At 31.9% G+C, this 11,798-nt stretch overlaps 1 protein-coding gene across 2 annotated transcripts in view; it reads right to left on the bottom strand.

The window, feature by feature from the left end:
- The window catches only part of LOC106683780 (choline-phosphate cytidylyltransferase A), a 180,694-nt gene that overhangs the window by 131,469 nt on the left and 37,427 nt on the right, over window positions 1-11,798 (bottom strand). The window contains exon 1 of one of the 2 annotated variants that reach the window (XM_067049928.1): window positions 11,018-11,128. The exons of the other annotated variant lie outside the window; for it this stretch is intronic. The gene's annotated coding sequence lies outside the window, so the exon portion shown is untranslated. Of the gene's footprint in view, window positions 1-11,017; window positions 11,129-11,798 lie in introns of those variants that run through there. 2 annotated transcript variants of the gene reach the window in all.

Below are 11,798 nucleotides of genomic sequence, written 5' to 3'. Positions count from 1 at the left end.
AATAAATTATTAAAAAAAAAAAAAAAATTATTTTTTACTTAATAAGTGTTTTTCGTTGTTCAAAAATTCACATATATTCCAACCACACATCGTCAGTATTCTTCATTCGATGCTGATTTCACCGCTTGTAGTTAAAAATAAAGCTTGCATTCTTTCTCATACTGAGATCATCTTAGCGAGATGCTGACATGAAGGAAATGTTATTCGGGTCTTTCTCAAATCTTGTTTTTATAGATAGACGTGGTACACATACATAAGAAACTCCGCGTTATAAATAATTGCATATATGGATGTTTATATTTTTTCTTCGTTTATCACTCCGCAGGTATTACCAAACATTTCGGTGAGAACTATGGCTTACTATGTACGATCTTCGTTTCCAAATATATCAATTTTGTTTTAAATATTAAATATATTAAGTAACGAAATCATGCTAACAGATAAGAACGCTCTAGTACGTCACATCTTGCAGGGCTTTCACATGTACCTGTAAATTTGACCCGAGACATATTTAAATAATGTAGTAATCAAATAAATTAAAGGTTTGTGTTACGAAATAATTATAATAATGATTACTATATCGAGCAATCTCAATCATATAACTACCTATGCTTATCGATTATAATATCAAATATCCATTAAATCTCAACCTGTTTATTTTCTTATTACTCAACTCCTACGTCAATGTATGTCTGTTTATATAGCAGAATACTTTACTGACTTTATTTGTACTATTAACGATAACGCATAGCCCAATGCGACATTGCTTGTATTAATTAATTATTAAATATTTAGACCGTTATTCAAAGCACTGAGTGGGTACTTTTTTTGTGGGAAAAATCGGCAGGACTACTCATTAGTTAAGAATCCGTAACAGAGTAATTGACATCTCCAGTTATATATCACTGCCTTTTATAAATAAATAATTATTTAAATCTCACACATATGTAACATAAATAATTTCTAAATAAAAAAATGTTATAAGTTCTTCTCTCCTTACTCTCTTACTCTCCTTCTCTACAATACTCTTTTTTTTTTTTTTGCATATGAACCAACTACAACGCAGTGAGGATCACGTAAAAAAGCTAGGAACTGATAAGAGTTAATATATATGGTTCTGAATATTTGTTTTGCCACAGGCGTACATTACAAACACTTAATAAAGTATTTCATGACGCTCTGATTCATACTTTAACGGATGAGAATATTTCGTCAGCGTTACTGAAAATTATCTGACTCATTTATAAACAAATATCCTTATTTATCAAGACAATTCAGATAATATTGAAAACATAAAGTGACATAGATCACGTCCTCAATAAACAAGCTGTCCTAACACTTTCACTCTGGGATGTTCTAAATACGAGAGTTTGCTACGGACGTGGAGTCGAATATTTTCAGCTACGTAGGTAACATAAGATGTGTTTGTATGTACTGACAATGGCAGAATTCTTGTTGCTTGAATAATATATTTTTTAATTTTATTTATTTTAAAGCCGAAAGGAGCCATTTTGAAAAAACCTACGTAAATATATTGTATTGATATTTTACGTCTTTTGTTAAATAAAATTTAAAAAATGTAACTGTTGCTACAAACAGAACAGAGATATTGGAAATTGAACAATAAAATATGATTATTGTGAAAAATATATTAAGAAGTTAGTTAATATCAACAATATATAGAAACAAATGGTCATTACTAACTGTCAATTTTCAAAAAAAGGCTGGAACAATAACTTCTTAAGTAAACCTTATAACAAACCTTTTAAAAATCAACTACTCCCCATTCAACAGAGAATTTTCCGCTCTAGGATGAAATTCAAAACGGGATTGGACGTAAGAACGTATTACTAAAGGAGCAAGAAAAAGATCTTATTGATAGGATAAAAAAAAAAACTCTTATTAAAAAATTGGGGGGGTGGGGGTAGCCGCGGGGTAAGGCGTGTAGCTACCAACTCCAAGGACGCAAGTTCGAATTCAGCTGGGCAAAAAATTGTTTTCTGTTACACTGAAGCCGTGAGTCAACTCCTGTGGGTTCTGGAGCCCTCCTGAGGTCCACCCAGCCTCCTTAATAGGGTAAAAATCAGGCGGACGAGTGCGATTTTGACTAAATCACCTCCTTGCACAACCGTTGGTCTAGTAACAGAACTCTTACAAAGTACTGAACCCCTGACCCTTCATGGATTATAGCGGTACAGATTCAATTTAATTGAAAAATTATTTTGTATTATGCATAAGCGAAAGTAGTGGATATGATTTGATATAATTAATACTGGACTTTTTTCACATCAATCCTCAAATTTCAATCTAAGCGGATGATCTGTTTTCGAAACATAAGTGTTTAAAAGAAAATACATAAGCGAAATTATTAAATGGACAAAATAAGGTTTGATAAAAAGTATTGGGGACTATTTATATACTAATCTGTATTATCTGTAATGCCCGAACAAGGATATAGCTAAAGACTGATAGACACGAAATCAAATTTGTTTCAAAAATGAAAACTGATCATAATGTAAAATTGAATAAATGTTTTAGTTCTTATGATAAATGCTAAAATTAAATGAAACCTGAATTAAAGGCCAGAAGATGGAGAAAACACCCCGAAACGCTCCAAGCCACATTGGCATTGTTGGTAACGAGCTTGCAGACAAAGCTGCCAGAGAGGCACTCGCGCTCCCTGGCCGAGGCACCGCCGTTCTTACCCTATCAGAACTCAGTACACCCCTTAAATTACAAATATTAGAAAAATGGCAGGCCAAGTGGGATGAAAGCTCTCCCAGTAAATTAAAAGAAATAAAACGATCAATAAAACCATGGTCGACATCCTACCGCAACAGCCGCAGGGAGGAGGTTGCTCTAGCCCGCTTGAGAATAGGTCATACACTCCTCACGCACTCTCACCTGATCAGAAAACTGCCACCTCCAACGTGCAAATATTGTCAGTCCATTCTTACGATTAGACATATTTTCGAAGAGTAAACTCACTATTTGCCAACAATAAACAGGATAGGACTAACCCCAAATTTATCTGAAACTCTCGCAGATGAGGAAGCTAAAATTACAAGAGTATTTGAATTTTTAAAAGCACATCACCTTCTTTATAAATTATAACTCCTCTTCGATTTTTATGTTTTTTATTATTTTCTTTTTTAATTATTTTTCTATTTTTTTTTATTTATTTATTTAATTTTATTTTTTTACTTTTATCATCCCATAGGCGTTGATGACCAGAGGGTTTTACGCCTTTAAGCAACAATAAACAAACAAACAAACACCCCGAAACGTTGTAATATTGAATGTAGAGTATTAGATAATATTCTAAAGGTTGATGTTCTAATATTTCATAAAAATAATTTTACAATATTCTAAAGGAAAATATTTGAAACGATTTATATATCAGATAACATTAATTAGGCATATATAATCTTTAGACTTTCATGAGACTGGTAGTTATTGTTAAAATGAATAAATTTTATCCAATTTTAGTCTCAAATCAACTTATATTTCTTTATTAGTCCGACGTTTCGGCCAAATTCGGTAATCACATAAATATTGTGGTGATGAATATCTTATTATAAAAGAGAAGGTTGATTGTGATTAAAAGTTTTAATTTTTAATTTAATGTGAAGAATTGATTAAACAGGGTAATTGTGGACTGAAATAACCTGGGCAGAATAGCCTGCATAAAGATTTTAAAAATTGATGTGATACAAAAAATTGTATCAAGATTGTCCTAGAGGATGGCCGAATTGGCCGAAACGTCGGACTTATAAATAAATATAGATTGTTTTGAAACTAAAATTGGATAAAATTTATTTATTACAACATTAATTATGCAGTTAATTTAAAGTCAGATATTATGCAGAGGTCTTATGTAAATATATTTATGATAAATATAGTTGAATTTTAGATATTTATCTGTAACTAAATTTTATTGAATTTTTATTCACAAAATAAACAAAAATCTAATATAAAATAAAACAATAATATAACTAACTTGGTTGTTGAGGTAGGTAGGTTATCTAATAGTGTTATAGTGCTATGATAAGTTAATGATGGTAAAATACAAATAATAGTGAAGAATAAGATTTATTATCTTATGTTCTAGTGACAAATTCAGGTAATATAAAATCGTGCAAATGTATTAGTAAAAAAATATCTTTCCCCTTATTGGTTATATTTTATAGGTTGATTTACGAGTTAAAGTGACTAGGGCATAATAACCTGCAAAGTTTTATAAATCGATACAAAACTGTAATACTAAAATTAAGGTATGCACATTATAATAATTAATGTTTTTTATACTGCAAATAATAGGTTATAATTAAAGCTTTTATTTTAAATCTAATTGTCCTTGATGATAGCCGGACCGGCCGAAACGTCGGACATTTATGTTTCAATAAAGAAGGTTGAGACTTTTTAAATAATTTTTGTTACAAATAATTCAAAAGGAAGTTTGTTTCACTTCACCATCTTGAAACATAAAGGAATTTTTAAACACTTCACCTAGTCCTCAAAAAACATTTCAGGGTCAGATTCCTATATTGAAATCCACAAAAGGAGTTTAGTACCGGACTTTGCAACAATAATATTTATGGTTCATTTACTGAACAGTTAATGAAAAAAAATCAATATTCATAAGAATGATTCTGACGAACCATAACTCTATTCAATTTGAAATTCAATTTTCTGTTAGTAATTCTGTTCATTTTGATGTTGATGTCATCCTGTTCACAATAGTATGCAATATACCACGTCAATTCACAGCTATAATCTCGTTTAATGCCTCTTTTCTTAATACTCTTGTTCACTTATATTTTTAGAATTTTTAAAAATCGCAGGGAAAATAGATGTTATTTATAAATTAGATAAGACCTTCCTTAAGAATGACGTAAGGTTGTTGACAAATGCAGAAATGAGTGACATTTTAGGAAAAAATGGGTATTCTTGCTAAAAAAAATATTTAGAATTTTTTGAAATGCCCATGTTAAGACTTAAGATGGCAGTGTAGACAGACGTAACTATGTCGTAATACCTTACGCTTCTGAATGCAGCAAGATGCCAAACACGTATTCTACTAGGAATAGTGTATAATTTAGACAGGTGACGACAAATGACAACTTTTCTTTCATGTTGGTAAGTAAACGTAACAACTATTTTTGGGGCTGGCCTGTAACAGTGAGCTCAAAATGATTTTTGGAAACTATCCATATACAACCACGAGCTTTTTATTTCATTTTTTTTTTTTTTTTTTATGGGTTATTTGTAGCTGAGAGAGTTAAGTGACTACCTCGTAATGCAATTCTTGTTCTGGTTCGAATCGAACCTAGGTGGTCTATTTATTTCTGTGGCGGTCCCACGAAATGAAAACTTGACCCTTCACCAAACCATGATTAGAATATGTTGGTAACCGCTAGATAAAACCAGGAAGGGAACTATAAAAAAAAATTGTAATTTTTCAATTCTTTTAGTTCCTCAAATATAGTAGACATAAAATATGGAACTATAACGGATAGTGTTAAAAAGTAGATGTAATCTGTTTTTCATCTATAACCACACACAGTTATTTCTAAACTTGCTCAAATATCGTAGATGACTATAACCACAGGCGAAGGCAGAAGGGAGCAAGGGGTGCCGCGATTTCCCTCTAGGTTTTTGGAACACAAGGAAAAAAGAAGAAGAAAATAGTGAATCTAGTTGATAAAAGCTTTCTTTCTGGAAACATACTATAATTAGAAAGGTAATATTATTGAGTTGACATCTTTACGGATCACAAGATCACAACCACACCTTCGAAGGGACAAGATTGATATACGTCGATTCTTGTATCGTGTCTTTAGATTTTTTTTCTAATTACAAAAATAGGAATATCCTCAACACGAGCCCACCAATTTACACCTAATTTGGGGGCGTATTTCGGGGGAAGGGGGTGCTAAGTGAAAGTTGTCTGATGCTCTCAACGCACCATATATTTAAGCCCTTTTATGTTCAAACCAGTATTATCATACATATTTAACTAAAGCGAAGGTCTATGAATGTGATTTAATCAAATATTATTACGACTATAATGTCAAAGCCATTTAAGTTATTCCTAGGATATTTAAAACTATTCCACTGAAAAATTCACCTTTCCCAATTCGACTATTCGTCTTAATATGAATTTTATAATAGCTATTTTAAAAAGAAAAATTTTGGAAGAGAAGTGTGAATGAAGCGTGCAAACGTTGCCTGAGCATTCCTACACATGCCCCCCTGCAGTCAACCTACTTTCTCCTTCATAACTCGCTCATTCAGTCACAATGAATGAAAACCAATGAATTAAAAATCCCATCTCATGATACTTCCAAGAGAAAATGAATGTAATAAACAAAGTAATACATATACCACGGTCCGTCCATAGCTCAGATGGTTAGGCACAGAACTATCAATCCGAAATCTATGGGTGGCGCTGGTTCAAATCTTGCTTGTGGCGTTGTCTTTTTCATTGAGTAGCGGCCCCACAAAAGGAAAAACTTGATTCCCCACGATGGTTAGAATAGGTTGGTCCCCTCTAGATTACACCCCGTAGGTCAAAAGGCTGTTCAAGACTGCAACGGGATTCTTGGGTGACGAAAGAAAAAAGAATATACATACCACATTACATATATTGCGCCTCATAACTTGTATCCATCCTTCCGCTGCCAATATTTCCTAGCTTCCTTTCTATTCCAAGTAATTAGCAATCGACACCCCTCCTATATCCTAGAAATCCTGTAATTCAAATTCTCAATCCAATCCCGTACTACCTCACCGAAATGCTGCGTTGGATAAATCATTTTTTACCCGAGCTGCCTTTCACTGGAACTCCATTCCCTCTAACATACGGCATGTACCAACCAATCCTCCGTTCAATACCCTTCTACTTAACTACCTTTTGCTTCACCAATCTAATCCAGTATTATAATTGTACAGATAATTTATTTCCTTTTTATTATGTTTTTGATGTATTTAGCCAGTTAGTTTTTTAATTAATTTATTTTTCTCTATATCTTAAATTATTTATATACAATTTTAATATAAATTATAATAAAGTGTGGCCACACTGTTTTATGGCCAATATATGTTATTTTGAAATTAAAATTGCCTTTGTAATAGTTCTGAAGGGACCTCGTCCCAGAATCATAAACTTTTTTTCATTTCATTTACATGATTAAAACAGTAAAAGCATCACTTAAGATTGAGTAATTAAAATGTTTTGAATTAACTACAATAATAATGACAAACATAAAAAGGTTTGTAGCGGAAAAAACTGGCAAGCGAGGTACGTTAATTACTGATCTTCAAAAAAAAATGTTTTGTAATCTAATGTTTAATTCACATTTATTTTGTATCATTCAAATTTTAATTTCTTATATAAATAATTTATGTTTTCTCAAACATTCCTGAAATGAATTGAGTTGAAGCCAAACTTTTAAATTGAAAACGTTTAAAAGATAAAAATTTTATAAATTGGTTTTTACTAATGATAATATTAATGTTAACTTCCATCAGTGTTGCTTACGAAATAATAAGATATTTTAGTCAGATGCAGTTTTGTTTTCGTGACTCATGACGTCGGTCAGCAGGTTTCGTGATGTCAGTAGTGCGTTAGTAGTGAGTCGAAGACAGTTTATGTGTGTTTGCCATCTTTGTGGGCGTTCTCTTGGTGTCAATGTCTGGAACAATGGGGCCTGGATGTAAGTTCGCTCTTTGTAAAGTAGTATGTTTTACATTACATCTCAAGATACTTGCCTGAACCTTTTGGACTTTCCTCGCTTTTCTGCGTGCTATGCTTTCTGCGTAGGTGCTCCATAGAGGCGGTCGGAGAATACTTTAATATCACTAATTTGAGAAGGAGAGGCAGTTAGGCTAGTTATGAGATGTTAGAGGGTGATCGAAAAGAAAATGGCCTCGAGACCTTATATAGTAAAAATGTTTTTAGAGTTGTTAACGCCATAATATATAATTACCTTGTAAATAATATTTGAGTTTTATTAGTATTTAATTTAGTTACATTTATTTTTATTTATATTGTTTTATTTAGATTTAGTTATTTGAAAAGAAAAATGTGTAATTATATTTGTTTGTAATAATGAGTAATAGAGACAGTTGCTAGGGGTGATAATTGTTGCTAAGATGCGTCACCTAGCAACGGACCAATCATCTTAGTTTTTTTAGAGCAGTTCCGGCTAATTAGTGACCGTGGTAGCGTCTAAGCAGCCCTGTCTCCCTTATAATTTAATAATTTGGAGATTATTAGTGAGTTAGTGAGTCATTGCAGTTCGGAACCAGACCTTTTCTATGTTTCCACTTTATTATATAGCACTTCCGACTAATTAGTGGCCCTGATAGCGTCCTCAGCAGCCCCGTCTGCCCTTATAGTTTAATAGTTTGAACATTTGTTGAGTGTTTTAGTCGTCATTACAGTTCGAAACCTGACCTTTTCTGTGTTTCGACTTTAATATGTGTTCCGGATAATTAGTGGCCCTGGTAGCGTCTAAGCAGCCCTGTCTGCGTTCATTTTCATTCATTGCGTCGGCTCGCCTTATACCTTAATGTGACTGTTGGATATTTGGACCATCAATGAATCACTACACCAACTCTGGACCATTGCAGTGGTTTATTTAGCTACCAGAGCTGCGACCTACTCATATCGGCAGCACTCTTCTGACCTACCGGAGTGGAGCAAACGTTTCGTCGAGCAGTATTTATTTAACATATTTATGATGTTTGTAAATTTGTCTCTTTTGTTTTCTTATTTTATTTATATAATTTTATTTTTATCTGAAAGGCCTTTTTATTTTTACTTGTATATTTTGTTTATGTTAGTTTTTAGTTTTTTTTTACCATGTTTAAATTGAACCAAATAAATGTTTAATCCGAGCCAGTTTGTTTTTTGTTCATTTTAAAGCCTTCCAACAAAAAGACATAGTCGATTTGAGGTGGCTTTAACAAGAGTGCTACTAATGGGTAGTTTCTCTACATGCTTGTACCATACCATTATGATCTTACTTAAAATTTACTTGTTGTACTTTATGTACAGATGTAAACATCAATAAATAAATTTGTATTGAAAAATGTATATAAAAATACTTTATATAGATAAAGTGATAGATTGTAATAGACAGTGTAAACTAAATAGAAATTGTGATAGAGATAGGTTATTGTTTAAGATAAAAATTGACAAAGGCAGAATAGCCTGCAACATTTTGAAAACAATATTAGCTGTGATATTATAAATAAAATTCTTGAGAATGGCCATAGTGGCTAGAAACCTAACCCCCAAAGCTCCACTCCGTATGTCCAGATAGGCCATTGTAGTCATGTAGATCAGTCATTTGTAATGGATTGGAAGTTTAGACCGTTTGCCTTTCTTTTCAGTCTTGTGTGAGGGTTCCAAGTTAGTATTTTTATATAAATAAATTTATAATTTTTATTTTTAATTGATTTGTTATTTATTAAGTTACATTTTTCTTCTATTTTCCGGAAATCAGAATTTTTTGCAAAAACCGAACCCTCTTAGTTTTAATTAGTTCGGAGAGTTCACTGTATTAGGGAGGAACAAAATTTAAAATTTTTACTAACTTTCCCAACGTACAAGAGCTCTGGGAGGTATTTCCTAAAATGTACTCTTTTCCTCAACAGCTTTAGAAACACAGACCTCTCTACACAATGTTTATAAGCAATTTGGAGTTCAACAACCTCTTTGAATTATCTTTTACCAAAATGTTCGGAGTTTCAAGCAAGAATATTTTCAAAACCTTGTCTGTTTAGGTTTGTTCGATACCTCGTTTTATTTTATTTTGCAAAAGATGCAAACAAATCGTAAAAACTGATTGAGGATTTTGGTGATTTATGCCTTCAGGGTGCGTCAAATCAAAAAGTGACAGTCATAAATTCATATTAAAATTAATAATTACCCCATTGCCAAAGCGTAGATGCATGAAAGAAAATTGGAAATCTATAAACTAACTTCTTTTTAGAGAACGGTTTGTTAATCAATTATAAATAAAATATATATCAATGTAATCTCACACTTTTTATTTTCTTGTAACTCCTACGTTTCGGCCATTCTGGCAATTTTCAAGGATACTATTTATAATATCACAGCTAACATTGTTATCAAAATGTTGCAGGCTATTCTGCCTTTGTCAATTTTTATCTTAGGCGATAACCCATCACTATCACAACTTATAATTCTATTTAGTTTACACTGTCTGTTTCAATCTATCTCTTTATTTTAGGCAGAATAGCTGAAACTATATGGATTTTTTTTTATTACAATTGAAAGTTATGAAATTAACTCCTAAAAGATAGGACAAATGAGTTTAAAGGCCTGGAAAAAGATAATTTCAAGTTTCAATTCCAATTCAGTATATTCCGATTACACAACACATTCTTGACAAACGCTCTAAACTTCCTATTTACTTAAAAAAAAACTCGTATGATAATCATATTTGGACATGCGGAATTGAGCTTTGGGGCTCCACCAAACCATCAAATTTTCCTGTATCCAATCCTTAGAATTAAAATCTTTGATGATCCTTATTACGTCACAAATAAACTCATGCATAAAGACCTCAGCATCCCATACGTTGCAGGTTTGGCCTGAGACATATGTATCTCAGGGCGCGCCAAAACTTAAAAGTACCCATATAAATCCGTTTTAATATCTGATTAACAATAAGAATTCATAAAAAAAAATTGTCCCATCCAATTCCACAGTTCGTCTCGCTGCAAATGAAGAGGCTAAAGTAAGACATTGACCACAAGACCAGCGAAAATCGAAATAAGTTCTCAAGAAATGTAATGATTAGGGAGCGGACATGCATATTGGGACACGATATTTGTATAAAAAAATGTCCATATCTAAGTCATTCGATGGTACAATGATAGCCCTGTTTTGAAAACTATATAAATATTCAAATATGAAGAAGATGATGAAGGTTGCGGTCAAAAAGAACAAAAATAGTTGACAGTGTAAATATTCACATACCAAAATAACCAGAGGAAAATCGCCTTGTTGAACTGAAGTTGAGTAAGAACTGAAATAGAAGAGAGATGAAATGGAACTTGTGCGATAGCTCTCAAGGTCTTCCGAGTAGTTAGAAATAAATTGCTAGCCCAATTGCATTTAATGCCGTGATAAGCAGGTATTTAACTAATGACCTTCATTTCTTCTTTGTTATTTTTAATGTCCTGTCTCAATCGAATGATCGATTCTTATAAGAAATACGAATTATTAATGAAATGCAAAAATGAAGGAAAATAAATGAACAATAATTTTGTTGTCGAAAGTTTTAAAACTTAGAAACAATCTCGGCAGTTACAACATCCTTTTATTTTTTTGTGATTTAGTATTAAATTTCCAAATTTGAAATTTTATGTCTTTATACAGTTTCTAAAGCAATATTATATATAAATACTATATATACATGAACATAAACAAAGTTCTTTCGTTAAGGGCTAACCATTATAAAGGACCCATGATTAAAGTTTATTATACACTGTAAACATTGAAAACTAATAAAATATGAGAGGGAAATACAAACAGGATTTAATACAAATTTATTTTTTTAAATAAATCAAATGGTATCCATGTTAGGTCTCAAGGATCTTTATTATATCAATAGTCCAACGTTTCGGCCAAATCGGCCATCCTCAAGGACAATCTTAAATATAGGGTGTTTTTTTAAGCCCGATAGAACTTGAAATTGTAAAAAATAACACAAAAAATTAAATTGTAATCAAAATTTTTTTTTTATTCGAAAGATCAA

This window comes from Halyomorpha halys, unplaced genomic scaffold, assembly GCF_000696795.3.
Source record: "Halyomorpha halys isolate HHAL.00 unplaced genomic scaffold, Hhal_1.1 Scaffold517.1, whole genome shotgun sequence".
Classification (NCBI taxonomy): domain Eukaryota; kingdom Metazoa; phylum Arthropoda; class Insecta; order Hemiptera; family Pentatomidae; genus Halyomorpha; species Halyomorpha halys.
The sequence above is the reverse complement of the archived record's forward strand: the minus strand, read 5'-3'. Positions and strand labels throughout refer to the sequence as shown.